Raw genomic sequence first — 7,280 nt, forward strand, 5'->3', positions numbered from 1 at the left:
TTTTTGCAGAGCGACTGAAAACATTTGCACTGCTGACAAAGGGCATTTCCCCAGACATTCTTCATTCCCAAGCAGGTGTTTGAGATGGCTGCAGTAACACATGATCTTGATTTAAATTCATGTCAGTTGGATTTAGAAAGGTGATGGGTTTTAATTCTAAGCACAGCCTCAGCAGGAGCCGGGAGCAGGTGTGTGTGATAGGGCTAAAGTGCCCTGGGAAAACGTTTTAGCTGGGCATTTAGATGCAGGGAATTTAAAAGTCCTCACCACCACTCCACTTTTAAGTCTTAGCATGGAATGAGTTTTTGGTGGCTCAGATACAGGGATGCTTGGTTTCCATGGTGACAGATCAGGGATGCTGACCAGGGATACAGAACTGGAGCAGCTTAACAATTGGGTTTTGATTGAAAACAGGATTAGCTAATTCACTAGGCCTTCAGAGCGCTATGGTTCCCACCAGTTCCAGACATGGCTTGAGGGGTGGCTGGCTCCCCCACATAGCATTAGAAAACTCTGAATAGTTTTTCGCTTTACACTAAGGGGATTTTCACACATTGCAGTGCAGCAAACTTGGGAGTGTATATACTGAACGATGCAGCCTTTCCCAAATCTATGAAGACTGAACCTGTATGATTTATGTGTTTTCAAACATATTGTTTATATGCACAGTCTTAGGCAAGCAAGTAGCAAAACGTAGTGTAAATAAGCATGGTCAAAATAGGGAGGATGCCTCCAGACTGTTAGTATTTTGCAGAAGGGATTCAAGTACACATCAGCAATTTAGATATGCACAATTAAAGTGGATTAAAGTGCTGTATCACCCAAGCACAACAAACCTACTTAAGAAAACCCAGATTTTATGCAGCTTGGAATGTTATGGGGAAATGCACTGAAATGTTTGGGGTGACTGGAATGATTAACAAGACAACGCATTGGCATCCCTCAAGTAAATTGGGAAGACTATTCATTGTTGAATAACCTCTCTATAAACAAATCAGACAAAGATAAGAGTGTAGTCTAACCATTGCATAAACTTTGAGTAAGCAAATTAGAAAAAACTGTTCAACAACCTTTCTGAGTGTAGCTTGGCTCACTCGCTTAAGCTGTTCATATTTATGTCCTTGAAATGCAGCAGTCAGCTTTTGTATGCAGAACATCTTGCCGAGGAATGCATCAGGGTGCAGTTTGAGTGCCTAGACTTCATCAGAAGAGTTGGTGGTTCCTCACACTTTTTGCGTTTATTCTGCATTTTGGCTTGCTTGCTTGAATCAGGCATGCCAGCTGAAAGGAAGCTCCATGTAAAGAGGCAATATACCCCTGAATATCAGATGCTGCAGACAAATGAGGAGGCCTGTTTGTGAGCTTCCCAGCAGCTTGCCACAGTTGGCCACAAAATACTGGACTGGTGGACCTTTGGTTTCATCCAACAAGGCAGTCTTCCCATTCTTATTGGCCACTTTTTGTTTTAAACAGATGACTAGCTAATAGCTCAAGATGGGTAGCTGATGTTATCTCAGGGGCTGTGGAAGATCTCTCTGGAACTTGATGTAATGGTCCGGTCTACGGGCGATTGAAGTCCCAGCTGAGGACATTGGGACCTGGCAAGATGGCGGGGTGGAAGCATGAATGAGAGTCCAGAAGCCAGGGATCCGAGGGTCAGGAAGCAGGGAATCACGAAGTCAAGGGTCCGAGGGTCAAGAACCAAGGAGCCATGAAGTCGAGGGTCAAGAAGCAAGGAGTCAAGAAGCCAAACTCCAAGGATCAGGAAGCAAGAAGCCAAACACAGGAAGCGTGTTGCTGTGGCAAAGAGCCAAAGGGAAATGCTGACCTTATATCCCTTCCCGGCTCTAGCCACCAGGTGCAGTGAGTTACCAAGTGGCCTCACCTGTGCGGCCGCACCTTGCCTCTTCAGAACAAACTTAGGAAGGCCCCAGTCCTGTGAAGCCCTACTGGTCACAGGGTCCTGCACACACTCCTGACACTTGAAAGCCATCAGCTTTGGGAAGGTTACTCATCTGTCTCCTCCAACTTAGAGGAGGGCCTGATCTAGGGCACATGTGGAAAGCATTGAGGCATCACTCCTGGAGGATGTAAGTCGTTCTTTTCTCACTTACCATAAAGCAGCATGCTGAGCACACAAGCCTGGAAGACCTTCATCTTGGTATTGGTTGTTAGCATCACATTTCCAGACACCCTATTGGAGAGGCAAGCCATTGCTGTAACTGCCTTGCCAATATGTTTGTCCAGCTTAGCGTTGATGGAGAGGTTGCTGATTATGGTGGAGCCCAGGTAGACGAAATCGTCACCTCAAGCATGTGGTCACCAATGCTAATGTGTGGAGTGCTGACTGATATCCTGAGCCAGGATGTTTGTTTTCGTCAGGCTGATAAGAACAATCTCCATGCAGGCTTGGGCAAAATGGTTGATGAGACTCTGTAGAGCTTCCTTGCACAATCAGGACTGCGTCATCTGCAAACATCATCTCTGATCTGCAAACAACGTTGACTGATCTACAGTTCTTAATTTAAGGGATGGGGACATTTAGCAGTTGCCTTCCCAGATATTGAAAGAGTTAAACTTTATGACTCCTGCTTCCTTAAGGAGGGCCCTGCTGGATCAGGCCAGTGGCCTATCAAGTCCAGCATCTTGTTCTCACAGTGTCCAATCAGATGCCCACGGCACAGCAGGTGACCTGAGCACAGTAGCACTTTCCCCACTTCCAATTCCCAACAACTGGTACACACAGCCATACATCCTCTGCCACTGGCGGTAGGACGTAGCCCTTGCCCATGTAATAGTACCAGGTAGTTTGTTGAACTTCTGCCATTCTGATCCTAGGAGAAGGGATGGCTGTCTTTGCAAGAGCGCTCCTTTTGGGCCAGAATGGCCAAGGTTGGTGGCATATCATGTCTCTCTGCCCCTGCCCCCTCAAAAACTTGTCCAAAATCCTTTCAAATGGGAGATGCATTACTCCCTAGTTGGGTCTTGGAAAAAGCATCCCTTGGTCATCTTGGGTTCAGGGAGGGGAGAATGGAGAGGGAGAAAGAGGTAGCAGGTAGGACGTCTATAAAAACCAGCCAATTGAACACCTTTGGTTGGGAATTGCCACATGAGCACAGCTTTGGGGACAGCAGCATAAAGCCGCAGCCTACGTGTGTTGCAGAGTTGTGTGACATGGCAAAGGCAGCAGTGGTATGTGAGGGGAGATGTAGACCAAGAGCGTGGTACCTTAAAGGAGCGTGGGGTGAAGATTGTCTTGATCATCGGGCAGTTTTCAGGTCAGCTGCTGAGAAGATCTCGCACATCTGTGGAGCAGGGCTGATGGTGATCCACAGTGACAGCCTTGCTTGTTTGCCCGTGGCACAGTCAGCGAGCCAGACTGAGGAGATGCGACAGCCCAGCTCCTTTTGCCGATCTGGTGTGCCCCCCTCCCCATTTCACTCCATGTATGCCACTGTTTGGCCAATAAGAAATGCAGCAAGCGAATGAGGTTGAGAGCCTGAACCTTATCACGATCTGCATATGCAGGCATATATGCAAAAAAGCAGGGCTATTCAACATTGTTGATTCAATACAAGTCATCTGGAATTCAGCTGGAAATCCTGGAGTATTTTGGTTATATCTCCTTGCTGGGATCATTCTCATGACACTGTGTACTTGCAGTGAATCATAAATTTTCTCCTCCTCTGCTTCTCCAAGATAATAATTCCTGTTATTTCCATAGTGGCTTATCTTCTAAGGTTGACCAAATATCCAGGGGCACTTATCCTCACTTTCCATTTTATTTTAGCTTCCAGCTGAGCTAAGGGATTGTTATTTCAAGGCAATTGCTGTGAAACATGAAACAAGGACACAGAGCACCTAAACTGTTGCTACCATTTGCTACCTCACTGCTTATTCTTTTCTTAAAGGGTCCTTAGAAAACTGGCTCCATCAGGAATCAGGATCTTGAAACATCCTATTGGAGAAGGTGATTGAGCAACAATTTGGAAGGCACGTGCACACACACACACACACACACACACACACACTGTGTATCCTGTTTGTTCTTTCACTAGCCATCCTAGCAATCCAAATCCTATGCAAATCCACAGAGAGAGATTTTACTATCCAGTCAGTAGACATAAAGCAAAATATCAAAATGAGAACGAATTTTCCAATTCTAAAAGTCACAATTGATTTTTTAAAAATCGAAATATCTGGTAGAAGTCATAGTTTGGAGCCAAAATTTGAATTTGTTACAACTCAGTTCCTGAAAAATCAGGACGCTCGCGCCCTTTGTTCAAAACCTAAACTCCAGTGCCAGCATTGAATTTGAACTCAGCTATGAATTTACAAGGCTCCTATTCCATTTCTTGGGCCTCAGGATTTATGTTACTACAAATCTAAGTCTGCAGCAGCAAGGCACAGATTCCAGTGACAGATGTGCTTTCTATAACAATTCCATTTATTGCTGCAGTCCTCCCTGCCCAACATAAGTTTATGTGGGCATTATCAGCTGTTCCTCTTCTTGGCAGCTTCCAGATTTGGTTTGAGGTAGCTGTCAGTCCAAACATCCCATATCTAGTCCTTCCTTAGGACTGAGCAGATGGAGGGGGAGAGGTTATCCCAAGGACTTAGCAGCAGGAAGTAAACAGCATCACTCAGTGCACCAGATTTGTGTGTGTGTGTGTGTGAGGAGGGGAGAGATATGCTTTACTTCTGTCCTCCACTAGATGGCAGAAAGGGACCAGAGAACAACTGAAGAGGTTTATAAAAGTTTGCTAAGGGTTACTGGGAACTGTAAGTATTTAAGGGGTAAACTATAGTGCTCAGAATTTTTTGAGGGGTAGCTTGTGTTTCGAATATGCTTTAAACCTATAGTGTGTGCACATACAGAACTGTGGAGAGAGAGAACCTGGGTCATATGTGATGTAAATGGCAATGCTAACAGAAAGCCCACCTAGGGTTGCAGTTTTGCATGTCTTCTCTTGGCTTATTTTCATTATCCACAAGGATATTTGTAAAGGGGAGGGTTTTACATGTTTTAGCAACATGTCTCCTTTTGCAGAGCCAACCATGGCATTGCTGTGAGCTTGGGAGGGTAGGCTATATGCCTCAACATGGGGAACCCTATACAGAGAGAAGCCCAGAGAAGTCTGGAAGTGCAATATCCAGCACAGAGTAGCAGAGGATGGAGGTTGGGTCCAGAATGCAGATTGCGGGTGTCGAATGTTTAGGAATATGCTCTTTGTCAGTAACATATTTGGTCACTTTGTACAAAGCCCATTATTTTTCCAGCTTTGTAACTAGCCCGTGATCAGCAATGATAATGTTCTTCTCACTCCCTTGTTCTGTTTGTACCAGACTGCTGCTTCCATTCTGCTGGGTGAGTATGAAACTCAAGAAGCCTGCCTCAGCTGGGTCAATGAAAGTTATTTTACCTTCTTCCTAGCCTTTAGGGTAAACACTGTTCATATTCAGCTGTGAAGTTTACCAGGAGATATTGGTGGTCTCGGTCTAAGGCACTGCACAGGGTTGCTGTGAAATAACCTATAACTCCTTGATGGAAGACTGCATTATACTGTAAATGCATTAAATAAAGTTTAGGTCTGGGGGACTAGCGTAACATGCACAGCACATTTTTGTCTGTTTTGTAAGCAGAGTGGTGCATTGATTGAAAATTGATTAATACACTAACCTGTCAGGAGATTTCATTACTAGTTGCATAGTAGAGCATGCAGATATGTTTATCATTCACTGAAGCACGAAGTATTTGCATTCTCTGTATTCAATTTGTTTCAATTTGTGTTCAAAGCAGTGGGGATTTTTTAAAGTCTAATGGAAAGCATTTGCATGGAGAGGGTGAGGGAGGATTCATGAAGTACATCTGTAAATCTGGACAGTTGTTATTATTGTTATTTATTAAATTTATTTACCATTCTTTATCCAAAGATCACAGGGCAGTTTACAATATAATTAATGGAAACACAGGTGCAATTATCATGTATGATGTAATTTTCATGCCTTAAGCAAAACAAGTGCTTTTTGTCTGAAATGTGTAAGATTTGAAGTGGTGCTCAGAAACCTGAAAATGTCATTTACCTATAGATAACATGGTGAGTTACTAATTTTGTTTCTAAGCCCCTGTCGTGGTACACCATTATCCTACTTTGACTTTGAGCACATAAAACGGCTAAAATCTTCTGTCACCTGCTTGCAAACCCCACCCTTGTATCCCACAGGCTGAGCATCTGTGAAATCATGCCTTTTTGACAGATATTCCAGTCAATGGATGAGCAGCAACAGACCTCTGTGCTGTGATGACACTGCTCTGGAATAAATGGAAAGTTGGCTGGTGGGTTGGCGTAGAATCTCAAACTGAGCTGAGGAATAGGAGAGGGTATGTGCTGCAAGGGTCTGGAAAGGAATGATAAAGGGAAGTGCTTCTGATCACATGCACAGAAAGTATTCTTTACCTTGGATACACCAGGCCTTGGAGCCTTTTCTCAGTGGATGGAACATGTGATGCACTAAAGAAAGTAAAGAGAAAAGCTAACAAACAAACTGAAACTGACACGGGGACAGATAAAAGAGGGTGCCTTGGCTCCCTTTTATTACATACACAGCCCAGCAAGACAACAACAAGAACCCACCAATAAATAAAAGAGTGCTTTTGAGTATGTGCAGAATGTCTCCCTTCCCCATTGGCGAGTAGCCATAGTCAGCCATACATAACCAAGGTTATGGGGGCAGGACTTCTAGGCAAGAGGCCATGTTTTGGCCATTTTTAAGCACTAGCTGCCAGGATGTAGAGCACAGGAATATACATCCAGTTATACTGATGGTAATCCTTACCACTGTCAGCATTCTCCAACAGGGGTCCACAAATATGGCAATCAGGGCTTTTTTCAGCTGGAACTTGCTGGAGCTCAGTTCTGGCACCTCTCAGGTGGTGCCCTTGTCATTATAAGAGAACAAGGTTCACGGTGAGTTCCAGCACCATATTTTCTAGAAAAATCGCACTGCTTAGGTCCATTCATTTCAGTGGGTCTCCTCTTGAATACATCTTAGATATACAACCCTTTGCCTCTTCAGAGCAGGATGTGAAAAACACCAAAAGTTTTCTTGAAGTCTACTAGAAATAATTGGTTGGTTAGAACATGTGGACCCCTTTTTGCTCTTCCTCTTCTTATAAGCATTAATCTAATAAGACCATTTAATAGAGGGTGTGTGCGTCACTGTGCAGTTGGTTCAGATTAGAGTTGATCAGAAGGCATGTCTTTGAACTGTGGGCCTGA

General features: G+C 44.2%; 1 protein-coding gene across 5 annotated transcripts in view; it reads left to right on the plus strand.

Moving 5' to 3' along the window:
• Positions 1–7,280, plus strand: part of LOC308571108 (acid-sensing ion channel 2) — a 403,467-nt gene that overhangs the window by 74,691 nt on the left and 321,496 nt on the right. The gene's annotated exons all lie outside the window — the stretch shown is intronic.

The sequence above is a fragment of the Podarcis bocagei genome, assembly GCF_964188305.1.
Source record: "Podarcis bocagei genome assembly, chromosome: 13".
Lineage (NCBI taxonomy): Eukaryota > Metazoa > Chordata > Lepidosauria > Squamata > Lacertidae > Podarcis > Podarcis bocagei.